Here is a 12270-nt window from a genome sequence, read left to right as displayed (position 1 = left end):
GGTCCTTGGAGGGCCGCAGAAAAAAATAGTTAATGTCTTATTAAAGAAATGACAATTTTGCATGAGGTAAAACTCTTTATGGTTTATAAATCTTTCCTTTTGGCTAAGTCTTAACAATAATATTGTAGTTTATCGCTAAAGAGACATATGATCAAGAAACTGTTTTATTTTACTTTTGTGATTATGATAAACATACCGAGGGCCTCAAAATAGTATCTGGCGGGCCACATGTGGCCCCTGGGCCACAAGTTTGAGACCACTGTACTATAGCAATATTTGAAGCAGTGCGGTTGGACAGCAGTGAAATATGGAGGAGGATGCTTAGCAACCCAGAAAGGCTTGCAGAGGACTTAAAAGACAAGAGCACATGATTGTTCTGTGAAGGTGTGTTACCAAACAGGCAGAGTGGATGGCCCCTTTGATTTCTTTGTGTGATGAAGAATGGGGCTGAGCTGCTGAGCTGGGAGTGGGCCTGCTGCAGATGCTGGAGCCACCAGTATTGCATGGACTGTTTGAAATGCTGAAACAGCTGAAAAATGCAAGGACTTGGAAATAATAATTCTGGAGGCCACATTACCATAAGGATGTGCTGAGAGTAGAGTCAGTTCAGCGAATGGCCACCAGGATGGTCTCGGGGCTCAAGGATATCTCGTACGAGGAAAGGCTGAACAAATTGCATCTATACTCTCTCGAAGAACAGAGGGAGAGGGGAGACATGATTGAGATATTTAATTATACCACCTGTCGTATCGAGGTGGAAGATGATATTTTCTTTCTCAAGGGTCCCTCAGCCACAAGAGGGCATATGCTTAAACTCAGGGGCGGGAAGTTTCATGGCGACACCAGGAAGTATTTCTTCATAGAAAGAGTGGTTGACCATTGGAACGAGCTCCCAGTGCAGGTGATCGCGGCCGCAGCGTGCAAGATTTCAAGAAAAAGTGGGATGCCCACGTCGGATCTCTACGAGGGTAGTGTAAAAGGGATGCCATCAGAGTGTATCCCCTAGGAGGGTAGTTGGGGGGAGGGTTAATAGAGTGGGCAGACTTGATGGGCTATGGCCCTTTTCTGCCGTCATTTTCTATGTTTCTATGTCCTGGACCTGTTGGGCCGCCGCGTGAGCGGACTGCTGGGCATGATGGACCTCAGGTCTGACCCAGCAGAGGCATTGCTTATGTTCTTACTGATATGTTTGAGCAAGGAGCTGCCTGTTTTGAAGGGCAGAAGTTCAGGACCCCTTTCACTAGTTGGGCTGCTGTTGGGAATTCCATGGGAGAAGGTTTGATTAACATTTGAACAGGACTTTGAGGAAAAATCCAAACTGTAGACTATCAGAAGCAGATTTGAGAATTGTTAATATGCAGGGGCAGTTTTATTAGGGCAATAAAACTGTGTTATTTTAAATTGAGTATTTTGGAGTTTGTTGTTGCTGGAATACAGTACTGAGCTGAAAGGCCGACATCAAATCTTTATTTATTTTATAATAATTTATATTCCACATATCCTATGCAGATTAGAAATTATTCAGGTACTCAAGCATTTTTTCCCTAACTGTCCCAGTAGGCTCCCACTCTATCTAATGTACCTGGGGCAATGGGGATTAAGTGACATGTCCAGGGTCACAAGGAGCAGTGTGGGATTCAAACCCACAACCTCAGGGTGCCAAGGCTGTAGCTCTAACCATTGCACCACACACTCCCACACTTGTCCATGGTTTATCCTCCAGGGTAGATTGGACTGAGTGGAAATATTCCTTCTGCAGAGAAAGTACAGTACAGGAATTCAAGTGTCTGGCCCCTCAGCCACTATTAGAGAGGTCAGCACTTGATGTCTGGCCAGAAATAATTCAGTAAACAATTTAGGAGAAGCCAGAGAGATTCCAGGGTGAGGCCAAAATTTATTTGGATAGTGGCCATATTCCACCACTACATCAGGTATGGGCAACCTTGGTCTTTGAGGGCCGCAACCCAGTTGGATTTTAAGGATTCCCCCATGAGATCTATAGTATTTGCATAAAATGGAGGTAGTGCATGTAAATAGATGTAAGCATAATCATTGGGGAAATCCTGAAAAAATGACTGGGTTTTGGCCCTCGAGGGCTGAGGCTGCTCACCCCTATACTATTTGGATACATTTGTATGTTTAAGAGGTTGCACAAATAGCAGCTCTATCTTTAAACATATAAGTTATCAATTTGAGTTTAGGACTTCACGTTCAGCAGTCCTGGAAATTGAATATAAATACATGTGGATAAATCATCAGCTTATCTCTGTAAAGCAGCCATTGCTCTGAATATTGTCCTTCTGATTACCAATAAACAGGATAAGAAATGAAGCATACAGATATAGATCCATCATTCACTTAATCTCCTGTGCTGACAGAACATGTTTAATTAAAATATTGGACTCAACAGTATCCTGCAGTTTACTGAGAAGGATATGTAGATTGAAACATTTGCCTTTCTCTTCCAAGTGCCTGTAGTAGTGCACTGCCTGTAGTAGTGAGCTGCCTGTAGTAGTGAGCATACTACTTTTCTCCTCTGACATGCTACATTACCAGCATCCCCTGTAATTTGTGCAGACAGGATTGGGTTGTCTTCACCTTGGAGAAGTTTTTTATATTTGTATATATTCAATTTTCTATACCGTTCTCTCAAGGGAGCTCAAAACAGTTTTACATGAATTTATTCAGGTACTCAAGCATTTTTCCCTGTCTGTCCCAGTGGGCTCACAATCTATCTAATCTACCTGAAGCATTGGGGGGGGGGGGAGGGGGTTAAGTGACTTGCCCAGGGTCACAAGGAGCAGCATGGGTTTGAACCTACAACCTCAGGGTGCTGAGACTGTTGCTGTAACCACTGCACCACACTCTTTGTGGTGGGTAGTGCATTTTACATGAATTTCAATGACAAGCTTGTTGAAAAATGTCACAATAATTTTGAGGTATTAGTTGGATTTTCTATAAGAGTAGTCATGTTAGGTGGTTACTTTTCTTAGAATAGATATTCTATGAGCTAGCTGCTAATGAACGTTATACACCATAGATGGTTTGATTATTAGCATATACATGCATATGTGTGCTTTAACACATGTTCCATTTATTTAATTAATTGGGTGGGACATAGGCAGGGCTCCTACCTACAAGCATAACTTATAAAATACTGTAAATTCCGCATGGGTATCTGATGCATTTAGGCATTAGCACATCAGCTGTATGATTGGTGTAACTGCCTATATTTAACTACTAGCTGATGCCCCGGCGTTGCACGGGTATTTAATTATAGCAATAACACTGTAAATGGATTCAAATAAAGATACTTTATAGTGGTGAATGAAATTAATTTTTTACAGCCTAATAAAAAGTACAATATTCAAATTATAATGTGAAATATTTGACAAAATGAATACAATACAACTAACGCAAAACGTGATTATAAACAAAATTTTTAGTTTCACCTCCTGGAGCAAGAACATATAAATTCTTGGGTGAACCCACCCTTGAGCAAGCAACATAGAGTTGTGGGCCGCGAGACCCCCAGAACATATCACCCCAAGTAGTGAGGGATCTGCATACCAAGTTTTGTTCAAATCGGTCAAGCCGTTTTTGAATGACAGTGAGAATGGCAGCTTTTTACATTTTTTCCATTGACATGAATGGGTGAAATCTGATTTTCTGTTTGTAGCTCCGCCCATGTGTGCAGGTGGGCCGCGAGACCCCCAGAACATATCACCCCAGGTAGTGAGGGATCTGCATACCAAGTTTCGTTCAAATCGGTCAAGCCGTTTTTGAATGACAGTGAGAATGGCAGCTTTTTACATTTTTTCCATTGACATGAATGGGTGAAATCTGATTTTCTGTTTGTAGCTCCGCCCATGTGTGCAGGTGGGCCGCGAGATCCCCAGAACATATCACCACAGGTAGTGAGGGATCTGCATACCAAGTTTTGTTCAAATCGGTCAAGCCGTTTCTGAATTACTGTGAGAATGGCAGCTTTTTACATTTTTTCCATTGACATGAATGGGTGAAATCAGATTTTCTGTTTGTAGCTCCGCCCATGTGTGCAGGTGGGCCGCGAGACCCCCAGAACATATCACCCCAGGTAGTGAGGGATATGCATACCAAGTTTCGTTCAAATCGGTCAAGCCGTTTTAGAATTACAGTGAGAATGGCAGCTTTTTACATTTTTTCCATTGACATGAATGGGTGAAAGCTGAATTTCTGTTTGTAGCTCCGCCCACGTGTGCAGGTTGGCCGCGAGACCCCCAGAACATATCACCCCAGGTAGTGAGGGATCTGCATACCAAGTTTCGTTCAAATCGGTCAAGCCATTTTTGCGTGATCGCGGCACATACACACACACATACACACATACATACCTCCGATTTTATATATATAGATAGATTAAGCACATATATGGGCAGGTCTTGTCAGATAAATCTGATCAAATTCTTTGACTAGCTGACCAGAGAATTGGATAGAGGGAATGTGTTAGATGTGGTATATTTAGATTTTAGCAAAGCCTTTGACAGTGTTCCACACAGGCACCTAATAAATAAACTGGGATGGGCTCCAAAGTGACAGACTGGGTCAGGAACTGGTTGAGTGGAAGGCAACACAGGGTAGTGGCTAGTGCTGCCCAATTGCCGATTCAAATCGATTCACCGATTCACTTCGGGTGAATCGATTTGTTTAAAAAAAAAAAAAAAAATTGGCCTCCCAATTCGGCAATCAATCCTCCTCCTGCCTTCAGGTCTCCTAAAGCAGGAGCAGCAGTGCTGCCTCTTGCTGGCCTTCCACTGCCACTCCTGCTTTAGGAGACCTGAAGGCAGGAGAAGATTTGGTCACCGAATCGGGAGGCTGAGGGGGGGAGGGCCTTGAGCTGATAGTGGATCTCCGGTTTTACCCTCTCCTCTGATACGAGTTGAAGTCACACACAGGCGGAGTGCTGCATAGTGGGCACAGATTCACCTTAGTGTAACAGGACAGAGGGGAGCCAGGAACTAGCCCTGGAGAATCCCCTGGGATCCCCTCAGGAGACCAGTAATGGATTCCTCCCGAACTTGGCAGCACAGAAACTCCTTTCCATGGCCCGGCTGGAGTGCTACTCCTTTCATCTCGCAGCCTGGCTCCCGTCCTCTGCTACTGCATTTGTTCAGTCACTTCTTCTTTTTGCACCCGGAGCTACCCACAGCAACCTCAGCATTCTATTATTAAAGAGACTTGGCAAACCCACCCCTCCGCCGCAGTCGGCCAGTAGGGAGGGAGAGAGATGCGGGGTGAAGCGACAGGAAGAATTCTCCAGAGGGTGACTCATTGGTCTGTTGCTTACAATTGAACCGAGATTGATTGGTGGAGGGAGGACTCAGCTGGCTCGGGATAGGCGAAGAAGTGGCAGCGGGGATTAAAGATGATCTTTGTGGGGGTGTCTGGGTTTCTTTTTGGTTTTCTGGCCACGCTGTGTTTTGCCATGTTTTGGGGTTTTTTTCCCAGTAATCTATTGGTTTTTGGACCTGTGTTTCTAGCTATTTCAATAGGAAATAATTTCTTAGTCTGCCCCTTATTCTTTTTTTTTTTTTTTTTTAAGTGGCTTAGGCCAGACCTTTATTTTTGTGGGGCCATGATCCCACAGTAGGTTGACACAAAATTGGGCTCTGGCTTCTTCCCTGATCTCTATACCCTTCTACCTTTCTCCCCCTCCCCCCGTGACCCCAACAGCTGAAGAGGTTCTTCTCCTGGGGCCAAAAGCCAGAAGCTCCACAAAGCTAGCAGTTGGCACCACTTTCCATGGGCTGTCGCCATAACTCTCTCCCCCTACCACACACACCTTGTATGATCAGTTTTGTGTGAAAGTTGAGCATGGTTGGGAGGGGGTGGTGCATGATGGTCCTTGAAAAAGCATACCAGTGCCACCAACCATGAGTATTGAGAAGGCATCAAAGTAGCACTTCTGTTGGCAGGGCAGGGCTATAGCACCAGTGCCACAAGTTGGGGAGGGGGGGAAAGGAAACTGCACTGTTTTACATACTACATAAGAATCTAGGCAGCACACACAGGTTCACTATTCCCTCTCACCACAGCATTGTAAACATTTTAGTGAGCAGTACAACATCAATATACAGGGGTGTTAAACTCAGGCTTGCAGGGTAATTAAATTTGGCCCACGAGAAAATTTGTTCCCTCCCTCCATCTCATTGTCCACTATCTCTCTCCTGGCTTCCAAGTCTCACCCTCAAAGCAGCCTGCAGAGGATTGCCGGTTGGCTGTAATGATCCTAGCAGGCTGCCATAGCCTCCGCAGCATGTTCCCTCTGCCGTGGTCCCATAAGTCAGAGAAGTTGAATACAAGGGATGGTATGGAGAGGAGTATAGAGATACTGGATAGGAGGGTAGTTGGGGAGAGATGCTGGACTCGGGGGTGGTAGGGAAGGAGGGAGAGATTCTGGATGAAAGGGTAGTTGAGAAAAGGAGAGAGTGGATCTGGGGATGGTGGGGTCCATCGCTGCAGTTGCAGGGATGGAGATGAAAAAAGGAAAGATGCAAAGCCTCCGGAGAAGGGGAGGACAGAGATGGAAGATAGATAGTTAGCGCAGAGAAAGAAGGAAATGACAAATGGGCAGGAGACCCTGGCAAGCGAGTTATCAGAAGACAACCAGAGCCTGGGACCAACATGATTTGAATAATGACCAGACAACAAAAGGTAGAAAAAATAATTTTATTTTCTGTTTTGTGATTACAATATGTCAGATTTGAAATGTGTATCCTGCTAGAGCTGGTGTTAGACCGCAAACGTGAGCTAGGATTTAACAGAGAAAGGAAAAGTATATTTTGTTTGTTTGTGACGAGGCTATAAAAGGAATGAAGAGGCTATAAAATAAACCCACCAGGATGTTTGAAAAAAACACCCAATTGGGCAAGAAAATCAAATCGAATTGGAAAATCGATTTAATTGGCTGAATCGATTCAAACATTTTTTTCCTGAATTAGGTAGCACTAGTGGTGGCCAATGGAGATCTCTCTGAGGAAAGGGATGTTACCAGTGGTTCGGTTCATAGGCCTATTCTTTTTAACATTTTTGTAAGCGATATTGCTGAAGGGCTGTCAGGTAAGATTTGCCTCTTTGCGGATGATATTACAATCTGCATGAGGAAAGACCTAGCAAAGCTTTAAGAATGGTCTGTGCACGAAAGAGGAGTGGGACTTGGGAGTGATAGTATGTGATGATTTTAAGGTGGCCAAATGATTGAAAAGATGATGGCAAAAGCTAGAAGGATGCTAGGGTGCATAGGGAGAGGTATGGTCAGTAGGAAAAAGGAGGTATTGATGCCTCTGTATAAAACTCTGGTGAGACCTAATTTAGCATATTGTGTACAATTCTGGAGACTGCACCTTCAAAAAGATATAAAAGGATGGAGTCAGTTCAGAGGAAGGCTACTAAAATGGTCAGTGGTCTTCATCATAAGATGTATGGGGACAGACAAAGATCTCAATCTGTAAACTTTGGAGGAAAGGCAGGAGAGGGGAGATATGATAGGGTCATTCAAATACCTACATGGCATAAATACGCAGGAAGTGAATCTCTTACATTTGAAAGGAAGCGCTGGGATGAGAGGGCATAGGATGAAGTTAAAAGGTGATAGGTTCAGGAGTAATCTAAGAAAATACTTTTTTTTACAGAAAGGGTGGTAGATGCTTGGAATAGGCTCCCAGTAGAGGTGGTGGAGACAGAGACTGTGTCTGAATACAAGAAAATGTGGGACAGGCACTTGGGATCTCTTAGGGAGAGGCGGAGATACTGGATGCTGTGGATGGGCAGACTGGATTTGCCATTTGGTCTTTATCTGCCATCATATTTCTATTTTCTATGTATATACCTGATTATGCTAGTATTCTGTATAGGAAAGTAGATGCCTGCTTTCCTTTATAGAATAGGCTTCTACCATGTGCCCTCCTGACACTTAATTCTAGGCACCCTGTTATAGAATTGCCCCTAAATGATCACAAGCTAATGTCCTTTGCTGGGTCATATTCATTTTCAAACTGATTCATATGATCCTCTCTTATCTACCTCTCTTCACCAGAAATCTCTAAAGGAGCCTCAGCCTATCTGTCTGACACCGCCACTTAAAAATGAACATAGTAACATGGTAACATAGTAAATGAAGGCAGATAAAGACCTGAATGGTCCATTCAGTTTGCCCATAAGTTATACCCATTAAAAAAATAAATGATTAAATTAACTTGTCTCTTCTTTGATATTTCTGAGCCATGGAGGGGCATAATTGAAAGAAACATCTAAATCTGTTTTGGGCCTAAGTCGTTAGTCGCTCAAAGTCAGCAGTGTCTAAAGTCCATTCTCAAAAAATACGTCCAAAATATTTTGTTTTTTCAAGTCGTCTAACTGTACGTCCAGCTGTTTGATCACCCAGACCGCTAAATCATCTGTCTTTATACCCCATTCTCGTCCAAAAATTTGGCCAAGTCAAAAATGCCTAGAAAAGGACTTTTTGGACGTGGGAGGGGCCATCAAAGTAATGGACCGGACACCTAGACATGGCAACAGAGTAGTGGGGCACCTTACAGGGCACTGCTGCAAACTTCACAAAAAGGGTGCCACACTCCCTTATAGGTCATGGTGAGCCCCCCAAAACCTACTACACCCACCTGTCTACCACCCCAATAGCCTTACGACAGCAGGTGGCATCTATATGGAAGTCCAGTAGGGTTGGGGGAGTACGCATGTTCCACCATAAATGCAGAGGTTAGAGTGACTTATGGGCCTGGGTCCTCCTCTCTATGGTTCACTAGCGCCCCCCCCCCCACCCCCCCACTACTTAAGCCACCTCTATGCTGCTGTACTAGGCTTTGCTTTGTCAGGTGCTGATGTTCTGGAGACAGGTATGTATGTTTTTATTCTAATTTTTATGGTGTTGGGAGGGGGGGGTCAGTGATCATTGGGGCAGTGTGTGGGGGTCTGTACTTTGTGACTGTAGTGCTTATCTGGTCACTTTGGATACCTTTTTGGCCCTTAGACCTGGTTTTAAATGGCCCAGGCAGCCTCATTAAACTTTCAGTTATACTTGCAGTATGACTAAGTTTAGATCAACCCAGGTCCCGCCCAAATCCCGCCCTCACCAGCCCTCCAAAAACGCCCCTTTTAGCTCTGGTCATACAGCAGCACTGAAAAGGCCTAAGTCATTTTTAGATACGTCTAAAACCCGGTTTGATTATCGGCACTTGGACGACTTGTCTTACTGATCATTCAAGTACTGATTTAGGCCAGTTTTTAGACGTATTTCCCTTTCAATTATGAGCCCCATAGACGCAGCTCCTGATTGGTAAGGCCTGACTTTAGTGCAGGAAGAGGTGGTTGGAGCATACAGCGAGTAATTTTCTTCACTCGCCGGCACTCTGGCTGCTCTCTCCTGCCTCTCCCGCTGCCCTCTCCAGTCTCCTCCATGAAAAACCATATTCGCGGTATTTCAAGATTCACGGGGGTTCCTGGAACGGAACCCCCGCGAATATCGGGGGAGTACTGTACACATTTTCTTATTGAGATGTTATTGTAAACATTGTTCTGTTTGTGATTTGCTAAACTTTAAATAAACTAAGACTGAAAAAAAAAAAAGAAATCTATCCAGCATTGGCCTTAGTTCCTAACCAATAGCATAGCAAGAGAATGGATTATGGATGGGCACTAAGGGGGGTTTCATCAAGTACGAGTAGCATTAGGGCTTAACACACTTTTAACATGTATTAAGGGAATTAGTGCATTCTAAATTCTAAAGCCCATATTATATCTATGGGCTTTTAGGGGCTGATTCTATAAATGGAGCCTACAAAATAGGTGCTGGTCACGGGTCAATCACACTTAGCTGCTATTTACAGAATCGCAGTTAGTGCCACCTATAAAATCTTAGACAAGAGTTTTTAAGGCCTACATTTCAGGCATCTACGTTTTTGGAGAATCGCGCTTAGTGGTGCCTAAGTCACACTTCACCCATAAAAACGCCCACTTAGGCATTAGGAGCCGCTAAGCACCTTTTGAGAGGCACCTATCTTATAGAATTGGATAGGCGCCTATCGCACAATTAATTTTTTTTCAATTATTGAGCCTATTAAGGATATTTTGCCAATTAAGTTAGGTGCCTAACTTTAGGTTTAGATGCCCTTTATGCCCTTAGGGGCTCATAATCAAACCTTAAACATGTCTAAAAATCTGCCCAATTTGGACTTGGACGACCTAAAAGACAGGTCGTCCAAGAGCCTGTAATCAAACTGAATTTCTGGACATATGGAGGGACTTTTTAGGCCTCTGAATGCCGCTGTGTGTCCAGAGCTCAAAGGGGTATATCTGGAAGAGTGGTTAGGGTGTTATTTGGGTGGGATTTGGGCCAACCTACACTTAGTTGTCCTACAGGGATAATTAAATGTTTTACAAGACTTCCTGGACGAAACATATACAGTATGAGTTAGACAATGTGAAAACAGGTATAAGTTCCAAAAAGGTATCTAAAGTGACCAGATAACCACTGAAGGGACAAGGTAAAGACCCACACACACACTCCCCCAATGATCACTGACCCCTTCATGCCCCCACAAAGATGAGACTAAAAACATACATACCTGTCTCCGGAACATCAGCACATGTTATAGGAAAGCCTAGTAGAGCTGCATACAGGTGTCTTAAGTAGCCTGGAGGGTGGTCTAGTGAACCACTGTATTTATGGTGGAAAATGTGAGGCCACCAAAAACCCGACAAACCCTACTCTACTCTAGGTGCCACCTGCAGCCATAAGGGCTATTGGGATTGTAGACAGGCAGGTATAGTTGGTTTTGGGGGCTCATCATAACCTATAAGGAGTTCTGGTGAAATGTTTATCTGGCACCCTTTTTGTTAAGTTCACAGCAGTGCCCTGTAAGGTGCCCCACTGCTCTATCTCTGTCTGGGTGGCCATACAGGGGAGATATGATTGAAGTCTACAAAATCCTGTGTGGAATAGAGCAAGTACAAGTGGATTGATTTTTCACTCCGTCAAAAATTACAAAGACTTGGGACACTCGATGACGTTACAGATAAATACTTTTAAAACCAATAGGTGGAATCTTTTTTTTCAATCAGAGAATAGATAAGCTTGGGAACGCATTGCCAGAGGTTGTAGTAAGAGCGGATAGCGTAGCTGGTTTTAAGAAAGGTTTGGACAATTTCCTGGAGGAAAAGTCCTTAGTCTGTTATTAAGAAAAACATGGGGGAAGCCACTGCTTGCCCAGGATCGGTATCATGGATTATTGCTACTCCTTGGATCCTTCACGTGCTTCGCTGACAGTGGAAGCAGCCACAGGCTTCCGTATCCCCATTCTGATGAGCAGGGATGCGCGCTCCTGGTTTTCCCATTCACTTCTATTACAGCTACGGTGAGCCTCTTCAGAGGTGAGCTTCATCAGAGCGGGGATGCTGTCAGCAGCGCACAAGGAGGATCGTTTAATCAGGGTAAATATACTGCTTTATTGGGCTTCCCACTTTGAGCTTAGGCTCCCTCAAAATGAATATCTCCCCTGCTGTAGCTAGTAGGGATCCCTAAGCCTCACCAACTGATGGCCACCTCAGTCCCCTCCAACTTCCCAAGTTCTCCAGTCCCTCCCCCAAATCAGCTATATATGACTACGCCACTGAATACAAAAATAATTGTGATGCATATATCCCAAAGCTAACATATTCCAGTTAATAAATTCAAAATAATACAATTTTTTTCTACCTTGTTGTCTGAATATTTTGTTTTCCATCATCTTGGTCCTAGTTTCTCTTTCTGCTTTTTGTCTGTTTCAACTAATTCTCTTTCCAGTGTCTGCTGTCCATTTTTTTCTCCTCTTCTCTTGTTCCTTTTCCTTCTTATGCCTGTCTCCAACATATTGATTTTTCCCTTTCAGTTTTCTTAACTTTTTCTTTTTTGCCTCTGTCCACTCAAATCTTGCCTTCTTTCTCACCCTTCTTCTTTTTAAATGTTCAGCTACCTCTCAATTCTCCATCTTCTCTCAGTCCCTAGCTCTCCCATTTCCCACCTCACTCATTTCCCAGCCTCCTATTTCCTGCTATCTACTCCCCATTACCACATTTCTACCACTGTACTCACTGCTCTGTCACTCATCTTGTCATCTCCCTTTTGACCTCATCCACATGGCTCACCACTTTAAGAATCCCCCTCCATCTCTCCTCTGGTCAGGTTATAATTCCCTGTCCCTTTCTTTCCATCTCCTAGCATCTTCTTATCCCGGCTCT

Source organism: Geotrypetes seraphini, chromosome 1 (genome assembly GCF_902459505.1).
Source record: "Geotrypetes seraphini chromosome 1, aGeoSer1.1, whole genome shotgun sequence".
In the NCBI taxonomy this organism is placed as follows: domain Eukaryota; kingdom Metazoa; phylum Chordata; class Amphibia; order Gymnophiona; family Dermophiidae; genus Geotrypetes; species Geotrypetes seraphini.
The sequence above is the reverse complement of the archived record's forward strand: the minus strand, read 5'-3'. Positions refer to the sequence as shown.